Raw genomic sequence first — 22,754 nt, forward strand, 5'->3', positions numbered from 1 at the left:
ATAATAATAGGAGCATCGATAACCTGAATTTTAGTGGTATTCGTCGAGGGCTTCCTATAATAATAACACTTATGGGATTTGTTAAAAGTGTTCACTACGTGCCAAGCCCTGGGTTAGATAATTAGTCCCCGTTACACCGGGGGCTCAGAGTCCAGGAGGGAATCTCCATTTTACAGAGGAGGAAACCGAGGTACAGAAGAATTACGCGACTTGCCCAAGGTCACCCAGCAGACAAGCGGCAGAGCCGGGATAAGAAAGCAGCGTGGCTCAGTGGCAAGAGCCCGGGCTTGGGAGTCAGAGGTCATGGGTTCGAATCCCGGCTCTGCCACCTGTCAGCTGGGTGACCGTGGGCGAGTCACTTGGCTTCTCTGGGCCCTCAGTTCCCTCATCTGTAAAATGGGGATTATGACTGTGAGCCTCACGTGGGACGACCTGATGACCCTGGATCTCCCCCAGCGCTTAGAACGGTGCTCTGCACATAGTAAGCGCTTAACAAATACCAACGTTATTGTGATTATAAGAACCCAAGTCCTCCGAGCCCCCAGGCCCGTGTCCTCTCCGCTAGGCCACGCTTCTCCTCCACACTGTACCAAGCACCGTACTGAGAGCCGGGGTCCACACGAGATCATCGGGGCAGACGCAAGCCCCCTCTCATCCGGGGTTCACCGCGTAACGGGGAGGCAGAGCAAGTGAAACTACAGCCTCGCTCCGCCGGGCCTCCACGGGCCCCGGCCGATCCGGGGAAACGGGGGACGCCTCGACCAGGCTGAATGAACGATGGGTATCGCCACGGCAGACGAGGAGGCGCTCTTCACCAACTCCCACGTCGCTGGGCCGAGGGGCGCCGCCGAAGCTCTAAGGCGGCAGGTTGAAAACAACAGAACGGAAAGGAAACGCTTCTTCACGCAGTGGGTGGTGAGTACACTTGATTCGTTACCACAGGAAGTTGTGCAGGCAGAAAAATATCAGCACGGCGACGAGAGGCTTGAGCAGACCTGTCGGCAAGCGGGCCTTAATGGGTCGCCGGAGGGTGAGTTAGGGATGTCCCGCTACGGATTCCCATCGGGATGCGTGTCTAGGAAAACAGTGAGTGAACCCTAACATCCTATCACTGACAGACTTGGTTTTAACCCCCAAGGTGAAGAGAGCCAGCGACACTCCAGGCTTTGGTTACTTGACCAGAGGATCAGAGGTGATCAGTGAGGAAAAAGTCCCCACAAACCCGAAAGCCACTTTCTACAGGAGATGGACCGCCCTCGAGGCGACATTTATTGGATAGAAGCACCCTCGAGGCGACATTTATTGGATAGAAGCACTCCTGTTCAGAGAGGCAGCGTGGCCGAGGGCAAAGAGCACGGGCCTGGGGATAGGGGGACCTGGATTCAAATCCCCACCCTGTCCCTTGCCTGCCGCGTGACCTTGAGCAAGTCACTTCACTTCCCTGGGCCTCGCTTTCCTCATTCGGAAAACGGCGAATCGAAACCCGTTCGCCCTCTGGCTTGGATCGCGAGCCCCACGGGGGACAGGGACCGTGTCGAGCTGATTCTCTCTTTTTGTTTTCACGGCATTTGTTGAGCGCTTACTATTTGCCAGGCGCTGTTCGAAGCGCTGGGATAGATACGGAGTCATCAGATTGGACACGGTCCCTGTCCCACACGGGGCTCAAAGTCTTAATCCCCATTTTACAGAGGAGGAAACTGAGGCATCCGTATCTACCCCAGCTCTTAGCGCTTGGCACGGCGTAAGCACATAGCAAGTACCACAATCATTAGGATTTTTAAGTCGTGCTTTGCTGGGAGGGAGTATAAATCTGGAGGTTTCGGGAAAGGCATTCATAAGATGGAGAAATAGGGAGATCATCGTTCATTCCGCCGGAGGAATGGGCAAAGTGTCCAACTGTATGACTTATGTCTACCCCAGGGTTTAGAACAGTGCTTGTCACACGGTAAGTGCTTAACAGATACTGTAATAATAAGGATAATAACGACAAGCTCATCACGGGCAGGGAACGTGTCTACCGACTCTGCTATAGTGTGATGATAATGACGGTATTTGTTAAGCGCTTACTACGTGCTGAGCACGGTTCTAAGCGCTGTGTAGATACAAGGTCATCAGGTTGTCCCACGTGGGGCTTACAGTCTTAATCCCCATTTCCCTGACGAGGTAACTGAGGCCCAGAGAAGTTAAGCGACTTGCCCAAAGGGACACAGCTAAGTGGCAGAGCCGGGATTAGAACCCACGACCTCTGACTCCCAAACCCAGGCTCTTTCCATTGAGTCACGCTGTGGACTCTCCCAAGGGCTTAGTAAGGTGCTCTGCCCACCGTAAGCGCTCAGTAAATATCACTGATGATGATTCCGCCCAGTGGTTATGGGCTTAGAGAAGCAGCGTGGCTCAGTGGAAAGAGCAGGGGTTTGGGAGTCAGAGGTCATGGGTTCAAATCCCGCCTCCGCCACTCGTCAGCTGGGTGACTGTGGGCGAGTCATTTCACTTCTCTGTGCTTCAGTTACCTCATCTGTAAAAGGGGATTGAGACCGCGAGCCTCACGTGGGACAACCTGATTACCCCGAATCTACCCCAGCGCTTAGAACAGTGCTCTGCACATAGTAAGTGCTTAACAAATACCGACATTATTATCATTTTAGGGACTGAGCACGCCGATGATTCAGACTGGAAAAGGGGAAGCAAAACAAAGCACCGTCTTAGATCTCCATAAATCACGGGAATGAGAAGAGGGTGGATCCGCCCATCATCGTGGGGGGAGGGTCGGGCGGGAGGGCAGAGAGGATGCTGGGAGAAAGGGCATGGCCACAACTTTCACCAAGTCGGATTTAAAAGCCGAACTCTGACCCACGCAAAACGGCATAATAATGAACGTAACTGTGGTATTTCTTCCGCTCTTACTAGGTGCCGGGCGCTGTACTAAGCCCCGGGGCGGATACGAGCAAACCTTGTTGGACACAATCCCCGTCCCACATGGGGCTCGCGGTCTTAATTCCCCTTCTACAGATGAGGGAACTAAAGCCCAGATACTAAGAATAATAACCGCGGTATCTGTCGAGTGCTAAGTGCTGTACTAAGCGCTGGGTGGACACGAGCAAATCGGGTTGGACCCAGTCCCTGTTCCACGCGGGGCTCACGGTCTTAACCCCCATTTTACAGAGAGGGGAACTGAGGCCCAGGGAAATGAAGTGAGTCGCCCAAGGTCACCCAACACACAAGCGGCAGAGCAGAGATTAGAACACAGATCCATTCGATTCCCAGGCCCGCACTCTATCCACTAGTCCACGCGGCTTCTCCAAAACCGTATCGAAGAGTGGCTGCTTGTTGAGAGTGCGGAATGACAGTTTCCTATGTAACTAAACACCAGTCCACGCTGCTTCTCCAAAGCTGTATCAAAAAGCGGTTGCTTGTTAGGCGTGCAGGACACCAATTTCATATTCATTCATTCATTCATTCAATAGTATTTATTGAGCGCTTACTATGTGCAGAGCACCGTACTAAGCGCTTGGGATGAACAAGTCGGCAACAGATGGAGACCGTCCCTGCCGTCTGACGGGCTCCCGGTCTGATCGGGGGAGACGGACGGACGGGAACGATGGCGATAAATAGAGTCGAGGGGAAGAACGTCTCGTAAAAACGATGGCAACTAAACAGAAGTGGTTATTACAGGTGTTGCATTGAGCTGGATGAACGAGAACGAACAGAAACAGAAGGGCCTCGGATGCCTTTTTGATGCTGCCTAGCCACTCTAGCAGCGGCCCATTGTTTCGCCGAGGCCCCGGCCCCCCGAGCACTAGAGAAGCGGCGCGGCTCAGTGGAAAGAGCCTGGGCTTGGGAGTCAGAGGTCATGGGTTCGAATCCCGGCTCTGCCACTTGTCAGCTGGGTGACTTTGGGCAAGTCACTTAACTTCTCCGGGCCTCAGTTACCTCGTCTGTAAAACGGGGATTAAGACTGTGAGCCCCACGTGGGACGACCCGATTCCCCTGTGTCTACCCCAGCGCTTAGAACAGTGCTCGGCACATAGTAAGCGCTTAACAAATACCAACGTTATTATTATTATTCTAAGCCCAGCTCTGCACTTGTCAGCTGTGTGACTTTGGATAAGTCACTTCACTTCTCCGGGCCTCAGGGACCTCATCTGTAAAACGGGGATTAAGACTGTGAGCCCCACGTGGGGCGACCCGATTGCCTTGCGTCTACCCCGTCGCTCGGAACAGCGCTCGGTACCTAGTGAGCGCTTAACAAATACCGCAGTTATTATTATTAGCCCGTCATTGGGCGGGGATTGTCTCTATCTGTTGCCAAACTGTACGTCCCAAGTGCTCTGTACAGTGCTCTGCACACAGCAGGTGCTCAGTAAATACGAGTGAATGAATGAATGAATGTGCCTCAGTTACTTCATTTGTAAAATTGGGGTTACAGACTGTGAGCCCCACGTGGGACAACCTGATTACCCTGTACTCCCCCCACCGCTTAGAACGGTGCTTGGCACATAGTAAGCACTTAACAAATACCATTATTATTATTAAAAGAAGGGGCAGCTGTTGTACTCTCCCAAGTGCTTAGTACAGCGCTCTGCACATAGTAAGCACTCAATAAATACCATCGATTGATTGCTGGATTGATTTTACCGGGGCCTGGAGCGGGAAACTCAGAATGACTACGGCATCTCGGAGAAGCAGCGAGGCCTGGCGGAAAGAGCCCGAGGTCGGGAGTCAGAGGACCTAGGTTCCGATCCCGCCTCCCCACTGGCTTGCAGTGTGACCTCGGTCAAGTCACTTCATAGAGAAGCAGCGTGGCTCAGTGGAAAGAGCCCGGGCTTGGGAGGCAGAGGTCATGGGTTCGAATCCCGGCTCTGCCACTTATCAGCTGTCTGACCGTGGGCAAGTCACTTCACTTCTCTGGGCCTCAGTTCCCTCCTCTGGAAAATGGGGATTAAGGCCGTGAAGCCTCACGTGGGACAACCTGATTACCCTGTATCTACCCCCAGCGTTTAGAACAGTGCTCTGCACATAGTAAGCCCTTAACAAATACCAACGTTATTATTATTATTATTCACCTCTCCGGGCCTCACTTCCCTCCTGCGTAAGATGGGGAAGAGAAAGCTGTTCTCCCTTCTATTTCGACTGTAAACCTGTGGGTCAGAGGACCTGCGTCTGACCTATCTATCTTATATCTACCCCAGGGCTTAGTTCTTAGTTTGGCTCACAGTAAGATCTTAACTACTATTATTCTCTCTTCTTCCACTTCCTGGACTGCTTTATCTAACCGGAACTTATGTAACGTAACGCATTCATGATATTTACGGTATTTACTTGACCCCTTCAGCCAGTCAGCTCCTCACGGGCAGGGAACACGGCAACCAAATCTGGTGTATTTCAGTCTCCCAGGCGCTTAGTTCAGTGTGCTCTTGCACGCATTAAGCACTCGGTGAACACTACTGATACTGATCGACTGATTCCTCTGCACCCAGAGAGGCTTCTGAGAGCGTGGGAAGTCGAGTCCCGCCTATCTATTTTTGGCTGGATTATTATTCTCCATCTGCCTATCTGTTCTATTTCTATTCCCTTCTATTTGTCATATTTTCTACTGTGTGGGTCGCTTTCAAGATTGTTTATATAAACTGGAGGTAAAACCCATCGTGCCTGACCCCATGTCCCCCAGTAATGATGAAAATAACTGTGGTATCTGTTAAGCACTTACAATGCGCCAGGCTGGGGGAGATACAAGGTGAGTGGGTTGGACACGGTCCCCGTCCCACGTGGGGCTGACAGTCTTAATCCCCATTTTACAGATGAGGTAACTGAGGTCCAGAGAAGTGAAGCGACTTGCCCGAGGTCGCCCAGCAGACAAGTGGCGGAGCCGGGATTAGGACCCAGGTCCTTCTGACTTCCAGGCCGGCGCTCTACTCGGTAAGCCACGCTGCTACGGAGGGGGCCGAATTTGATCGTGGGGACGGGTGGGTGAGGTGGCCAGGTCGAGACGTTCTTGAATCTCTTTGCTGGGCTCCCAAGGACTCCGTGGGAAGACCAGAGTAGGGTGGAAGGGACTCCGAGTTGTGCCCGTGACCCCTTTTTAACAACAATAGAGAAGCCGTGTGGCCTGCTGGACAGAGCCCCAGCAAAGGAGTCAGAAGGGTCTGAGTTCTAATCCCGCCTCTGCCAGTCAATCATATTTAGTGAGCACTTAACTGTGAGCAGAACACTGCTACAAGCGCTTGGGAGAGTACGATATAACAACAGACGGACACATTCCTTGCCCATAACGAGCTTACACCGCCTGTCCGCTGAGCGAGTCGATTTTTCACTTCTCCGTGCCTCAGTTCTCCGATCTGTTAAGTGGGGATTAAGGCTGTGTAGCCCCATGCGGGACAGGGACCGTGTCCAACCAGATTAATCTGTATCTTCCTCAGCGCTTAGTTCGGTGCCTGTACGTAGTAAGTGCTTAACAAATGCCATTTTAAAAAAGAAAGAGAAAAACAAGCAGGGCATAGATCTTCCAGATCCTCAAAGAGTTGGAAATCCCGCAAAGCAGGGCAGCTCTGTTTGACAAAGGGAGGTGGAGAAAGGGGAAGTGACCTCCTGAAGGTCACCCAGTAAAAGCCGGCCAGGGAGCCGGAACCGGAAACCTCAAGCCCGAAATTTGAGAGAGTCCGAGGACTTCCCCAGAGGCAGAGTGGACGGCCAAAGACGTCCTTGAGAATAATAACGATACTCGTCTAGTGCTTACTGTGTTCTAAGCCCTGGGGTGGATACAAGTTAATCAGGCTGGACACAGCCCCTGTCCCACCTGGGGCGCACATTCTTAACCCCCATTTTACAGATGAGGGAACTGAGGCACATGACAATCACTCATCCTCTCCCGCCTGTATTACTGCATCAGCCTCCTCGTTGACCTCCCAGCCTCCTTTCTCTCCCCACTCCAGTCCATACTTAATGATGTTGGTATCTGGTAAGCGCTTACTATGTGCAGAGCACTGTTCTAAGCGCCGGGGTAGACACAGGGGAAGCAGGCTGTCCCACGTGGGGCTCACAGTCTTCATCCCCACAGTCACCCAGCTGTCAAGTGGCAGAGTTGGGATTCGAACTCATGACCCCTGACTCCAAAGCCCGTGCTCTTTCCACTGAGCCACGCTGCTTCTCTCCTGCTGCCCAGATCACTGTTCTACAGAAACATTCATGTCAGCCCGCTCCTCAGAAAACTCCAGTGGTTGCCCATCCACCTCCGTATCGAACAGAACCTTCTTTCCACTGGCTTGAAAGCAGTCCATCACCCCGCCCCCTCCTACCTCATCCCGGTTCTCTCCTTCTACAACCCAGCCCGCCCGTTTCGCTCCTCCAGTGTTCACCTCCTCTCTGTACCTTGATTGGTCTGTCTCGCCATCGCCCGCTTGCCCACGTCCCGCCTCTGGCCCGGAACGCTCTCCCTCCTCAGATCCGACGGACGGTTCCTCTCCCCGCTCTTCAGCGACTCACCGAAGGCCCCACTCCCCCACGAAGCCTTCCCAGACTAAGCCCCGCTTCTCCTCCATCTCCCACTCCCTTCTGCGTCACCCTGATTTACCCCCTGTGCTCTTCCCCCTTCCAGCCCCCCGGCCCTTATGTCCGTACCTGTTATTTTTTCATTTGTATTGAGGTCTGTCTCTCCCCCTCTAGGCTGTACGCTCGTCGTGGGCGGGGAATGTCACCGTTTACTGTCGCATTGTACTTTCCAAGTGTTTAGTACAGTGCTCTGCACACAATAAGCGCTCAATAAATACCACGGAATGAATGAAGTACTCTATCCGCTGGGCCACACTTCTTCTCTATTCCACCTGTGTCGTCCCAGATGTCCAACCCCAGGGTAATGCGATCCACTTGGGACAAGAGGGTGAATCCTGTGGGGGGATTTCATCCAAACCCTCCTCTGGCGGATCCACTCCTGCAGAGACACCTGGGGTCTCGAGTCATTTTTTGAATGGTATTTGTTAAGCACTTACTACGTGCCCAGGCGTTGTACTCAGTGCTGGAGTAGATACAAGCTCATCAGGTTGGACACAGTCCACGTCCCACACGCGGCTCACGGCCTCCATTCCCATTTTAGTAATAATAACTATAATAATGTTGATATTTGCTAATTGCTTACTTCGTACCGGGCACTGTACTAAACTCCACTATTATGGTACTTGTTAATTGTCTATTATTGTTCTGGGCGCTGGGGGAGGTGCAGGTTGATCAGGTCGGACTCGATCCCCGTCCCACATGGGGCTCACGCGCTTATTCCCATTTTACGGATGAGGTAACTGTGACCCGGAGAAGTGAGGAGACTTGCCTAAGGCCACCCAGCAGACAAGAGACAGAGCCGAGACTAGAACCCAGGCCCGTCCGACTCCCGGGCCCGGGCCCTGTCCACTAGACCACAGTGCTTCTCAGCGACAGAGATGAATATTCCCAAAGAACCCCAAGAAATCCAGGACAGCGCTCGATGATCAAAAGGAAAAAGAAGGCGCCCAACACAAAAATGTGCTGTCCTCCGGCAGCTCTGAGTCCCGTTTTCGAGTCGGAACAGATACCGCTCAGAGATATCCCTGGGGGTGCGGGGCGCGGGGGAGGGGGTTGTTTTCCTCTTCTGCGAGTCAGGGGAATTCAGCCAACAAAAACGTGACCTTCCAAGCCAGCCTGCGCTCTGTTTCCTAACCCAAATGCCTACGTGCCTTCAGGACTATCCCCTTTCCTCTCCAGCCTGCGAGGACCTGCCCCAGCCCAGGGCTCAAGAGAGTTTCCGAGGCCAGGCCCGGGGAAATCTACCCAACTGGGAAGATCACAACGGGGCCAAGACAATTCCCTTCCTCCCCTCGCTTCCATTCCTCAGAACGACCACGAAGCCAGAAGTCTTCGGTTGTCGCGGAGGGCATTTGGGTTAGAAGACGAGGGCGAAGGGGACCGACTGGGCCTCCGTGTTCCGAAGACGGACGGAGCAAGGTGAGAGGGGAACAGCCCGGGCAGCGGAAAGAGCACGGGCCTAGAGTCGAGACACCCGAGTTCAAATCCCAGGATTCGATCACGACTGCGGTATTTGTGAAGTGGTGTCTGTTTAGGCGGACGGATACAAGCGAATCGAGTTGGACACGGTCCCTGTCCCATACGGGGCTCGCGGTCTTAATCCCCGTTTTACAGACGAAGGAATTGAGGCATAGAGAAGTGAACCCCCCCCCCCCCCCCCGATCAGACCGTAAGCCCGTCGAAGGGCAGCGACCGTCTCTATCCGTTACCGATTTGTCCATTCCGAGCGCTTAGTACGGTGCTCTGCACATAGTGAGCGCTCAATAAATACTATTGGATGAATGAGTGAAAAGTGAAGTGACTTGCCCAAGGTCACCCAGCAGACAAGCGGTGGAGCCAGGATAAGGCCCCAGGCCTATGTTCTATCCACTAGGCTGTGCTCGCCACACCCACGGCGCTTACGTACATGTCTATGCCTTACGTATTATAAATTATTTATATTAACGTCTGTCTAGACTTTGAACCTGTCTTGGGCATATCGAAGGGGGAGGGAGAGCAGGTATTGAATGTCCACTATAGATAAGGAAACTGAGGCCCAGAGAATAATAGTAATAATGACTGTGGTGTTCGTTAAACGCTTATTACGTGCCAGGCATCACACTAGGCCCTGGGGTAGATACAAGGTGATGTGGTGGGACACCGTGAGCAGAGAAACACGTCTACCAACTCTGCTCTACCGTACTCTCCCAAGCTTTTAGTACAGTGTTCTGCACACAGAAAACACTCACTAAATAATAATGTTGGTATTTGTTAAGCGCTTACTATGTGCCGAGCACTGTTCTAAGCGCTGGGGTAGACACAGGGGAATCAGGTTGTCCCACGTGGGGCTCACCGTCTTAATCCCCATTTTACAGATGAGGGAACTGAGGCACAGAGAAGTTAAGTGACTCGCCCACAGTCCCACAGCCGACGAGTGGCAGAGCTGGGATTCGAACTCATGAGCCCTGACTCCGAAGCCCGTGCTCTTTCCACTGAGCCACGCTGCTTCTCCAATACCATTCACGACTGACGATGACCCCGGCTCTGCCACTTGCCCGTTGTGTGAGTCGCTTCACTTCTCCGCGCCTCAGTTTCCTCATCTGTAAAATGAGGATCAAATACCTCTTCTCCCTCTTCTACTACGTGCGACCTGATTATCTTGTATCTACCCCAGCACTGAATACAGTACATGGTACATAGTAAGGGCTTGACACGTATTTATTATCGTTATCATCATTAATAAAGTTCACCTCGGGTCACACACTGAAGAAATGTTTGGTCGGTTTTAAGCAGAGCAGAAGTAAGGATGCTAAACCTTTAATGTTTACAATTACCAGCTGCCAGTGGTTGTTGGGAACTCTTCTGAGCTAGGCTGGGAGGTTTGTCATTTAAAACTATTGCAACAGAAAATTCTTCAAGGCGTTTCAGCAAAGCGGCAGAGAGGGTCCCCCCCCCCCCCCCCGCCGCCCCGCGTGACCGAGCCATGTTATCTCCACGGAAAAGGAGCTAACCGACTGCCTTACTTCCCACAATCACAGTCAGAAAACAACTCTCAAACAGGAACAGTTTCAAAACGGGGGATCACAGAATCTTCATTATGAGCAGGCTACTTCGACTGGGAAGTTAGAAAAGAGAATCTTAAAGGGAGTTTCCCCAAGTCTCTTCTGCGCTCTCCTCACAGGAGAAACTCGCTTTTCTGTTGGAATCTAATGCCAGACCTCCCTTCGGAATGGTACCAGCTTTACCATCTCCCCAACTTCCATGAACTCATTCTAACACAGACCGATCTTCTCCTACTCCGACAGCTGCCAACAAGGAACAAACCTTATGGAATCCGGTTTTCCGGGAGGTCAGGAGGGTGGTGTAGGATGTGGAGGGGTGAAAATGTTGCCAACAGAACATTACCAGTATGAAAAAAAACCAGCCCATCAGCCCAAAAGACGAAGACGTGTGTTCTTTTTTTTTTTTTATGGTATTTGTTAAGTTCTTACTACGAGCCACGTGCCGGGGTAGATACAAGCTTAATCAGGTTGGACGCAGTCCCTGTCCCACATGGGGCTTGAAGTCATAATCCCTATTTTACAGAAGAGGGAACTGTGAGCCCCGTGTGGGACAACCTGATGACCTTGTATCTACCCCAGCGCTTAGAACAGTGCTTGGCACAGAGTAGGCGCTTAACAAACACCGCCGTTATCATTGTTATTATTATTATAAGCAAATCGGGTTGGACTCAGTCCCTGCCCTAGGTGGGCAGTCACAGTCGCAATCCCCATTACGTAGACGAGGTAAATGAGGCCCACAGGAGTGAAGTGACTTCCCCGAGGTCACACAGCAGACTCGAGAGAGAGTCGGGATTAGAACCCAGGTCCTTCTGACTCCCAGGCCCGTGCTCCCTCCACTAAGGCCGTGCTGGTAGGCACGTTCCCTGCCCACAAGGATCTTACAGTCTAGAACGATGAGCTCAGATCCAGGTTAAGCAGGTTGGACACAGTCCCTGTCCCACGTGGGGCTCATAGCTGAAGTAGGCGGGAGAACAGGTATTCGATACATATTTTACATCTGAGGAAACTGAGGCACCAGGTAGTTAAGCGGGGAAGCAGCGTGGCTCAGTGGAAAGAGCCCGGGCTTGGCAGTCAGAGGTCACGGGTTCGAATCCCGGCTCTGTCCCTTGTCAGCTGTGTGACTGTGGGCGAGTCACGTCACTTCTCTGGGCCTCAGTTCCCTCATCTGTAAAATGGGGATGGACTGTGAGCCTCACGTGGGACAACCTGATTACCCTGTATCTGCCCCAGCGCTTAGAACAGCGCTCTGCACATAGTAAGCGCTTAACAAATACCAACATTATTATTATTCTGAAGTGACTGGCCCAAGGTCAGAGAGCAGGCAAGTGGCAGAACCGGGATTAAAGCCCGGGTCCTCTGACTCCCAGGCCTGCGCCATTTCCTCTAGTCCACGCTGCTTTGACAGTGTGCTAAGCTCTGGGGTAAATTCACTCGCCTCAGATCAACTCGGAAAAATATTACCTCGAGCTGGCCTTACGGCTCAGATGGCGAGCCCAGTCTCTGACGGTGCCCCGTGACAGACGATTCCTCTCCCCTGCTTCAAAGACTTATTGAAGGCCCATCTCCTCCGAGAGGCCTTTCTGACTAATCCCCCCTTTCCCTCTTCCCCCACTCCCTTCTGCATCCCCCCGGCTGACTCCCTTTATCCATCCCCCCTCCCAGCCCCACAGCACTTACGTCCGTATCTATAATTTATTTATTCATATCAGTGTTCGTCTTCCACTCTAGACCGGAAGCTCGTTGAGGGTTGGGAATGTGTCTTTTTACTGTCATATTTTACTCGCCCAAGGGCATAGTACAGTGTTTTGCCCACATTAAAGTGCTGCTCAATAAATACGATGGAACGAATGAATCAATGAAGTGAAAAGGAAACTAGAACTCCAGTGCTCTCCAGATGTTTGGGCATTTGGTATTTGCTGCACCCTAAGCCTCACGCATTTATGTACATAATTATAAATCAAAAATCACAAAATATTTATTCCTATTACCTTCTGCCTCTCCATCTAGACCGTAAGGTTTCTGTGGGCCGGGAACATGTCTCCCAGCTCTGTCGCACTGACTTCTCCCAAGCGCTTAGTACAGTGCTCTGCTGCCAGTAAGTGATCAAGAAGTACTTTGAGTGACCGATTAAGACGCTCCCCTCAGAGCGCAACAGTAAAAATCCTCCTTGCTTGACCGTCTGAAGTCCTCCATTCCCTGACATTATAATTCACCCGAATCCATCACGGAGCCCAGCGCCGTAGGCAAAATCCAATAGACTCCGCCAAGGAAATCCAGATCTTCTACTATTTAACTCACTGAATAAGCCTTGGGGATTCAGGGCCCTCTTGACTTCGGATGTGACCTCGGACCACGAGCCCCTTGAGGGTCAAGGATTCCGTCTGGTTCTTTCCGGGTGTAAAGTGCAGTGCTTTGCACACCATTAATAATAACAATGTCGGTATTTGTTAAGCGCTCACTATGTGCCGAGCACTGTTCTAAGCGCCGGGGTAGACACGGGGGAATCGGGTTGTCCCACGTGGGGCTCACCGTCTTAATCCCCATTTTCCAGATGAGGTAACTGGGGCCCCGAGAAGTGAAGTGACTCGCCCACAGTCACACAGCTGACGGGTGGCCGAGCCGGGATTCGAACCCCTGACCTCTGACTCCAAAGCCCGTGCTCTTTCCACTGAGCCACGCTGCTTCTCTACTCCTGCTACTATTCGTATCTCTCCCTCCCCTCCTCAGAAGAGCACCTCCCCAGATGTAACCCAGTCCCCCGACGTTTCCAGAACAGAAGCAACGTGGCCTAGTGGATGGAGCACGGGCCCGGGAGTCAGAAGGACCTGGGTTTTAATCCCACTTGTCTGCTGTGTGACCTTGGGCAATCACTTCAGTTCTCTGGGCCTCGGTTCCCTCATCTGGAAAATGAGGATTAAGAGCGTGTGCCCCACGTGGGACAGGGACTGTGTCCAACCCGATCATCTCGTATCTACCCCAGCGCTTAGAACAGTGCCTGGCACATAGGAAGCGCTTAACAGATACCATGAAAAAGAAAAAAGGGTACAAGTGCCCCAAGTTTGCCCCAAAGAGACCATCTGGGCTGGGCAACCAGCAGAGTGTTGGGCTAAATAAAGGGTTTCCAGTCATCTGGAATCAGACCGTCTTCGGCTAGGTATCAGGCGGCTTTCGGAATCGGCGCGTTCGCCCGCCTGAGGAACGGCCGCTTGGTGGTGTTAGTGGCGTTAACGGCTATTCCGGTTTCTCCACAGAACCTGCCGGTTGTTCAAAGACGTGCCCCTTGACAGGTCGGTTGAGAATGTTGGGCTTGTTAGAGGCAGATCCATGAGGCAAGGGGCCCTGCCGCATAAACGGGTAGCTGGTTCCAAATAAATGGGCACTTGAAATTCGGCTTTAAAGCAGTCGATCACCTCGCCGCCTCCTGCCTCACCTCTCTACTCTCTTACTACCGCCCAGCCCGCACACTCTGTTCCTCCGATGTTAACCTCCTCACCGTACCTCCATCTCGTCTATCTCGCCACCCACCTCTCGCCCACATCCTGCCTCCGGTCTGGAACGCCCTCCCACTTCATATCCGACAGACGATTATTCTCCTCCAACTTCAAAGCCTCAGCGAAGGCCCATCTCCTCCAAGAAGTCTTCCCTGACTGAGCCCTCGTCTCCTTTTCTTCAACTCCCTTCTGCACCCCCCTTCCCAGCCCCGCGGCACTAATGTCCATATCTGTCACTTATCTATTTATATGAATGTCTGCCTTCTCTTCTGGACTGTAGGCTCGCTGTGAGCAGGGAATGTGTCTGTTACGTTGTTATGTTGTACTCTCCCAAGCGCTTAGTACAGTGCTCTGCACACAGTAAGTGTGTGCCATCTTGATTCTATTTATTGCCATCTTGATTCTATTTGTTGCCATCGTTCTCGTCTGTCCGTCTCCCCCGATTCGACCGTAAGCCCGTCAGAGGGCAGGGACTGTCTCTGTTACCGATCTGTCCGTTCCAAGCGCTTAGTACAGTGCTCTGCACATAGTAAGCGCTCAATAAATACTATTGAATGAATGAACAGTAAGTGCTCAATAAATGCAACTGACAGACTGACCCTCAACCCTACAGCACTTGGGTACATATCTGTAATTTATTTCTTTATCGTAATATCTGTTTCCCCCTCTAGACCGTAAGCTCCTTGCGGGCAGGGAATGTGTCTACTAAGTCGGTTATAATGAACTCTCCCGAGCGCTTAGTACAGTGCTCTTTCATAGAGTAAGCAAGCGCTCGAGAAATACCATTAGTGGATGGATTGATTGATTGACTGAATTCTTTTTCTGGGCATTTGGCAGGAGTTCTGGGTGAACAGCTGGTGGCTCACCTAAAGTGTCTCAGATCAGAAAGCAGGGAACCAAGACTTAAGAGTCTCACCCCGATGGTATCCTCTGGCCCTTTAGAGGCAAAGATGACTCTCCTGGAGCAGAAGCTGAGTAAGAACAGTGAAACAAGGAAGCTAAGGACTCCTGGGAGCTCGGGGTGGGTACAGAATGTGTCTACTTATTTTTCTATCGTACTCTTCCAACAGTTTAGCACACTCCTCTGCCCATAGTAAGCACTCAATAAATACATCTGACTGACTGACTCAGTCAGGGAGTCAGGGGACCCGGGTTCTGATCCCGGCCCTGCCGACTGTTTTCTGTGCGGCCTTGGAGGTCAGTTCACTTCTCTGTGCCTCAGTTCCCTCAACTGTAAAATGGGGAGGAAACACCTAATCTCCCTCTTTCTTAGACTATAAGCCCCATGCGGGAAAGGGACTGTGTCTGACCTAATTAACTTGCACCTACCCCGGCACTTAGAACAGTGCCTGACACATAGTAAGCACTTAACAAATTTGCAGGACCACTGTCTAGACAGATGTGTTAGTTTAGTGCTGTTTCCCGTGAAAGGATTAGCCGCTCCTTCCCAGAAAGGAGACTTGCGGGTGGAAATCTAGCAATGCAAATTAAAGTGAAACAAAGACTCCCAAACACAAGCGTCCTCAGCCACGAGGGGAAAAGTTCATCAGGGTCTCTACCTAAGGGCAATCACCTGCCTAGAATTTCACTGAACAGATCAGAAAGAAATTGGCTCCACAGGCCTGAGGAAAATCGTCTTTATCCTCACTGGAATTCCCGACCTCTCCCCTGGGTCACTTCTCTGGGGGGTTGGGGGGATTCAGGATGATCGTATTCCCCATCCCACATGGAACTCGCAATCAAAATCAGAGGAACAACAGGCACTGACGCCCCATTTTACAGACGAGGAAACTGGGGCAAGGAGCTGTGACTCGCCCAAGGTCACGCGGCAGGCGAGGGGCAGCGCTGGGATTAGAACCCAGGTCCTCTGACTCCCAGACCTGTGCTCTCTCCACTAGACCCACGCCGCTTCGCTAAAGATCCTAGAATTGGTTAAGAAAGGTGAAAGACCCCAAGCCGACGGTACCGATTTATTCAATCGTTATTTATTCAGCGCTTACTGTGTGCAGAGCACTGTAACCAGCCCTCGGGAGGATACAAAATAACAATAAACAGACTCGTTCCCTGCCCACAAAGCACTTAAAAGCCAGGGCGATTGAGCCACAGCCCGAAGCTCAGTCACTAAGTCACTTGGCCCCCCCCCCCGTTGGAAGATTTTCAGAGCAAAAACCAATGGAGGAAGGGAGGATGGAGGAGATTACAATTCGGAGTTCTTTTCCTTCTTGGAAAATCCAGATCTCATCTTCCTCGACGTTGGCCTTACTCAAAGAGGCCGATGTTTCTTGTCTGATCCAAAAAGGGAATAAGACCAGCGATTTAAACATCGCGGCCCAGTGGGTAGAGCACAGGGTTGGGCGTCAGAAGTACCTGGCTCCTAATCCCGGTTCCGGCACTCGTGTGTTGTGTGATTCGGGGCGAGTCGCTTCGCTTCTCTGGGCCTCTGTTACCTCGTCTGGAAAATGGGGATTAAGACGGTGAGCCCCACGTGGGACGGAGATTGTGTCCAACCCGATTACCTTGTGTCTAGGCCAGAGGTCAAAAACAGGGCCTGGCATATTGTAAGCGTTTAACAAATACCCAGAAAAAAACGTTTTCCGCTAGCTGACGGCAACCCCATAATAATGACGACAATTATGGTATCTGTTGAGCGCTTACAGGCACCCGACCCTCAGTCAGCCAGTCAGTTGATCGTATCTAATAATAATGTTGGTATCTGTTAAGCGCTTACTATGTGCAGAGCACTGTTCTGAGCGCTGGGGTGGACACAGGGGAATCAGGTTGTCCCACGTGGGGCTCACAGTCTTCATCCCCATTTGACAGATGAGGGAACTGAGGCACAGAGAAGTTGTTGAGCCCATGCTGTGTACAGAGCACTGTACTAAGCGCCTAGGAGAGGACAAGACAATCCTCCAGAAGTCCTCAAGGTTTGGGGATCGAATAGGAGGCCTTCTGGCGATTGGCATCCACTTGCCCCACTCAGTGGACAAACCCCGGCCGGCTGCCCAGGCTGACGACTCCTCTCGCTCTCCCTCATCCATCCACCAGCAGCCATGGTCAGTACTGAGCCCAGCTGTCCCAAACCTTTATATTTTCGGTCTTTTTTCCGGATATCTGTTAAGCGTTTACTGTGTGCCAGGCATCGTACTAAGGGCGGGGTGGATAAAAGCTAATCAAGTTGGACACGATCCACACCCCACTTGGGACTCACAGACTCAATCCCCATTTTACAGATGAGGGAACTGAGGCACAGAGGAGTGAAGCGGCTTGCCCAGGGTTACATTCGTTCATTCAGTGGTATTTACTGAGCGCTTACTGTGTACAGAGCACTGTACTAAGCGCTTGGAACGTACAATTCGGCAACAGATAGAGACGATCCCCGCCCAGCAGCGGGCTCGCAGGCATGCCAGACAAGTGGCGGAGCCGGGATTAGAAGCCAGGTCCTTCTGACTCCCATGCCTGTGCTTTACCAACCGACAATAATAATTTTGGTATCTGTTAAGAACTTACTACGTGCCGGGCACCGTACTAAGCACTGGGGCAGGTGAAATAATCAAGTTGGACACAATCCATGCCCCACATGGGGCTCACAGTCTCAATCCCCGTTTTACAGATTGAGGTAAGGGACCAAGACTCGCCCAGGGTCACCCGGCAGACAAGGGGAGGAGCTGGGATTAGAAGCCGGGTCCTTCTGACTTCCAGGCCCCCGCTCTAGCCACTAGGCCACGTTGCCAAAGGCTGTCAGAGGGCAGTGACCCGTATATTAGCGGCTCCGCACGGTGAGGGGTGTCCAGCGGGGTCTGTCTTCCTTAGCCCCAGGTCCTCACTCCCCATCTCCCCCAAATTCCGGCAGCACACCCGGTCCCAGTGAGAGTCATATATGGCTCCCCAGACCGGGGCTACAGAATCCACGAGAACAGAGTCAGAAGGAGTCGGGAAAGACTTCATGGAGGAGGTAAATCAGGTACGGGGTTTGGGAATAGAATAATAATAATAATAATAATAACAACGATAATGGCATCCGTTAAGCGCTTACTACGTGCCGGGGTAGATACCAAGTATTCAGGGTGTTCCCACGTGGGGCTCACAGTCTTAATCCCCATTTCATAGGTGAGGTAACTGAGGCACGGAGAAGCGAAGCGACTTGCCCAAGGTCGCGGCTGGCAAGTGGCGGAGCCGGGATTAGAACCCACGACCTCTGACTCCCAAGCCCGGGCTCTTTCCACTGAGCCGCGCTGCTTCCCTAAAGAGAACGGGCTTTGGACACCCGTCAGTCAATCGAACGATCGTATTTACTGAGTGCTTCCGGCGCGCAGAGTCGGTCGATCACATTTAATGAGCGTTTCCTCGGCGTAGGGCACTGTACTAAGCGTCTGGGCGAGTACAGTGGAATCATGCTGAGTGTTCGGAAGAGTACGGCAGGAAAGAGTTGGTGGTCACGTGGTTGGTAGTCACATTCCCTCCCCGCGGTGGTTACACATCCTAGAGAGGGGCTTAGTACAGTGCTCTGCACATAGTAAGTGCTCAACAAACACTACTGAATGAAAGATAGACATTAGTAGAAATAAATAAATTCCGGATATGGACGTAAAGGGCTGTGGGGCCGAGGGAAGGGTGGGGTGTGAGGGGAGGGTGTCACCGATGAGACGCAGGGAATGCGTCTGTTCATTCATTCCTTCATTTGTATTTATTGAGCGCTTACTGTGTGCAGAGCACGGTACTAAGCACTTGGGAGAGTACAACAGTAAACACACACATTCCCTGCCCACAGCTAGCTTACATAAAGGAAGGTGGGGGGGGGGGAGAGAGATATTGATACGAATAAATAAATTACAGATACTGCTCTACCGCACGCTCCCAAGAGCTCAGTACAGTGCCCTGCACACAGTAGGCGCGCAATAAATACAACCGACTGACGGTAACCTTCGGCCACGTCAGGGGCGACAGGGTCGCCTTTGGATCCCACTGACGCAGCACCGGTCCTTGGGAACCAAGCCCAGATATACACATGGCCCGGCGGATGGAGCACGGACCCGGGATGGGAAGGTCACGACTTCCGATCCCGGGTCCACCGCTAATCTGCTGTGTGGCCCCGGGTAAGTCATTTAACTTCTCTGTGCCTCAGTTCCCTCATCTGTAAAATGGGGATTAAGACCGTGAGGCTCCAGCGGGACAGGGACTGTGTCCAACTCGATTTGCTTGGATCCATCCCAGCGCTTAGTCCAGTGCTTGGCACGTAGTAAGCGCTTAACGAATACCACAGTTACTATCGTTACCCTGTAGGTATAATCTAGACCGTAAACTCATCTCTAGCCTGTAAACTCATTGCGGGCAGGGAATGTGTCTGTGTACTGTTCTATTGTACCCTCCCAAGCGCTTAGTACAGTACGGTCTGGAGGTTTGAAGGACCCGGGTTCTAATCTCCGCCCCGCCACACGTCTGCTGCGTGACCTTAGGCAAGTCACTTCACGTCTCTGGGCCTCAGTTCCTTCATCTGCAAAATAGGGATTAAAACTATGGGACGGGGATCGGGTCCAACCCGATTAACCTCTGATCACCGCGGCGCTTAGAACCGTGCCTGGCACATAGTAAGCGCTGAACTGCTTCGCTACTGATGTCTATCTACTTGTTTTGTTGTCTGTCTCCCCCTTCTAGCCCGTGAGCCCGTTGTTGGGTAAAATAAAAATAAATTGTGGTATTTGTTAAGCGCTTTCTATGGGCAAAGCACTGTTCTAAGCGCTGGGGGATACAAGGCCATCGGTTTGTCCCACGTGGGGCTCACAGTTTTCATCCCCATTTGACAGATGAGGTAACTGAGGCACGGAGAAGTGAAGTGGCTTGCCCAAGGTCACACAGCTGACCAGCGGCAGAGCCGGGATTAGAACCCGTGACCTCTGGACTCCCAAGCCCGGGCTCTTTCCACTGAGCCACGCTGGTAGGGATCGTCTCTATCCGTTGCCCGAATTGTGCTTTCCAACCGCTTAGTACAGTGCTCTGCACCCAGTAAGCGCTCAATAAATACGATCGAATGAATGAATGACTGACTGACTGAATGGACAAGTACCATAATGATCAGTACAGTGCTCTGCGCACGGTAAGCATGGCTCAGTGGAAAGAGCCCGGGCTTGGGAGTCAGAGGTCATGGGTTCGGATCCCGACTCTGCCACGTGTCTGCGGTGTGACTGCGGGCAAGTCACTTCACTTCTCTGTGCCTCAGTTACCTCATCTGTCAAACGGGGATTAACACTGTGAGCCCACGTGGGACAACCTGATCCCCCTGCGTCTACCCCGGCGCTTAGAACAGTGCCCTGCACATAGTAAGCGCGTAACAAATACCAACGTTAACATTAAGCGCTCAACGGATAGGATGGAACCAACGGCCAGCCGCGTCTACGGAGCTCCCCTGGGCCGGGGACGGTCTTCCGGCGAGGAATCCTCCCGCGCCGGTGCAGGGATTATCCGCAAATAGTCAACTGCTGAGTTGGCCGCTTCGGCAAATTTGATCACGCTCAACCCACCCCTGGTTTCGCTTCTCTAGGGACTTCGACTCCAAAATATACCCAGAAGGAAGTGAGAGTGCATCGCTAGCAATATCTGCTCCTATTTTCTGAAGAGGGATGGATACCCCACAAACACACACACCAACACAAATGGAATAGATGTGGCGTCGGTGTGCATTATGCGCGGGCAGAATATAATCGCCGTAGTATTTTTAAGAGCTGCCAGGTATTGTGCTAAGCCCTGGGGTGGATACGAGCAAATCGGGTCGGACCCGGTCCCCGTCCCCCGCCCCCCCCCCCCCCGTGCGGGTTCACGGTCTCGTTTTCAAGGGGAGGGAACCGAGGCCCAGAGAAGCGAAGCGACTCGCCCACAGCAAGTCCCACAGCAGACGAGCGGCGGAGCCGGGATTAGAACCCAGGGCCTTCTCGCTCCCAGGCCCGTGCTCTAGCCACCAGGCCACGTCGATTACGTGTTTGCACACACACACACACACACACGGATTCTACCAACTCACAAGAACAGAAAATCCTCGATACGTAAGAGAATAATAATGGCATTTGCTATGAACTTACTATGTGCCAAGCACCGTTCTGAGCACCGGCAAGGTAACCAGGTCGTCCCACGTGGGGCTCAGAGTCTTAATCTCCATTTCACAGCCGAGGTGACCGAGGCACAGAGAAGTGAAGAGACTCGTCCAAAGTCACACGGCCGATAAGTGGCGGGGCCGGGACTGGAACCCGCGGCCTGTGACTCCTTAAACCCGTGCTCTTCCCACTAAGCCACGGCTGCTACAAGGGTGTTCCAAAGTGATAACCCTCAGACGGAGGATGAAGCGGCCCGGCTCTCTCCTCCTCCAGAGAACACGATCCTCCCCGACTCCGCCGCCCGTCAGCTGTGTGACTGTGGGCGAGTCACTTCACTTCTCTGTGCCTCAGTTCCCTCATCTGGAAAATGGGGATGAAGTCTGTGAGCCTCACGTGGGACCACCCGATGACCCTGTATCTCCCCCAGCGCTTAGAACAGTGCTCCGCACATAGTGAGCGCTTAATAAATATCGATAGTATTATTATTTCCCTGCTCTTCTAGCGTATTCCAGAGGACACCATGACTTTCCCTCTCCCTCACCAACCCTCCCAGTGATCCTTGTCCAAGAGGAGGTGGATCGACTGTCTCGACCTCACAAGGGAGTCACCGGAGTCCACCCCAATCTACCGTGGGGATTCCCCCCGGGGAACTCTTCCCACATTTGCGTTTCCCTTTCGCACTTAAAACCGCCGCGCCGGCTGCTCTTCAGACGGGGCTGAGAAGACCACCGGGTGATCTCTCCGCGCTGAGCCCCCCGGGAAGACGGTCCGAGCCGGAGAGAAATAACACCACGTTTCATTCTGTCCGTCGATGTGTCTCTGCTACCACGGCGACTACCCTTCCCGACGACTCAGTAGATTTCAATCGCCCCGAGCCTTTCGCATTTAGTGTTGAGGCCTGAAACCGAACTTTCAAAATTGCAGTTATTTCTTTCCCGGTACAGCGAGATAGTTCCCCTTTCCAATTTTCCCTTCGCTTAGCAGAACGCAGTGCCATCCGTAAGGCCGTCTGCTTGAGAAGAGGAAGAGGTTACCACACACACCCTCTTTCGGGGCCAAGGTACTTTTGGGAGGGAAGCAAGAATCACTGACTCCACGGATCGACCCTCTACACCAAACTTCCTCCCTCGTCTCAAGCACCGGAGGACCGAAAGCTTCTCTCGGAGAGGTCCGGGCAGGGACGTGTCTGCTGATTCTGTTGTACCGGACTCTCCACGCGCACACACACACACACACACACACACACACACACGATGATGGTGGCATTTGTTAAGCGCTCACTACGTGCCGAGCGCTGTTCTACGCGCGGGGGGGGGGGATACAAGGTCATCAGGTTGTCCCGCGTGGGGCTCACAATTTTAATCCCCGTTTTTCGGATGAGGTCGCTGAGGCCCAGAGAAGCTAAGTGACTTGCCCGAAGTCACACAGCTGGCAAACGGCGGAGCCGGGATTAGAACCCATGACCTCCGACTCCCAAGCCCGGGCTCTTTTCCACTGAGCCACGCTGCTTCTCCATTTCCCAAATAAAGGCATCTGTTAAGCGCTCGCTACGTGCCAGGCGGCTGTGCCGAGAGGTGGGGTGGATGCGATGAAAT

Source organism: Ornithorhynchus anatinus, chromosome 1 (assembly GCF_004115215.2).
Source record: "Ornithorhynchus anatinus isolate Pmale09 chromosome 1, mOrnAna1.pri.v4, whole genome shotgun sequence".
NCBI lineage: Eukaryota > Metazoa > Chordata > Mammalia > Monotremata > Ornithorhynchidae > Ornithorhynchus > Ornithorhynchus anatinus.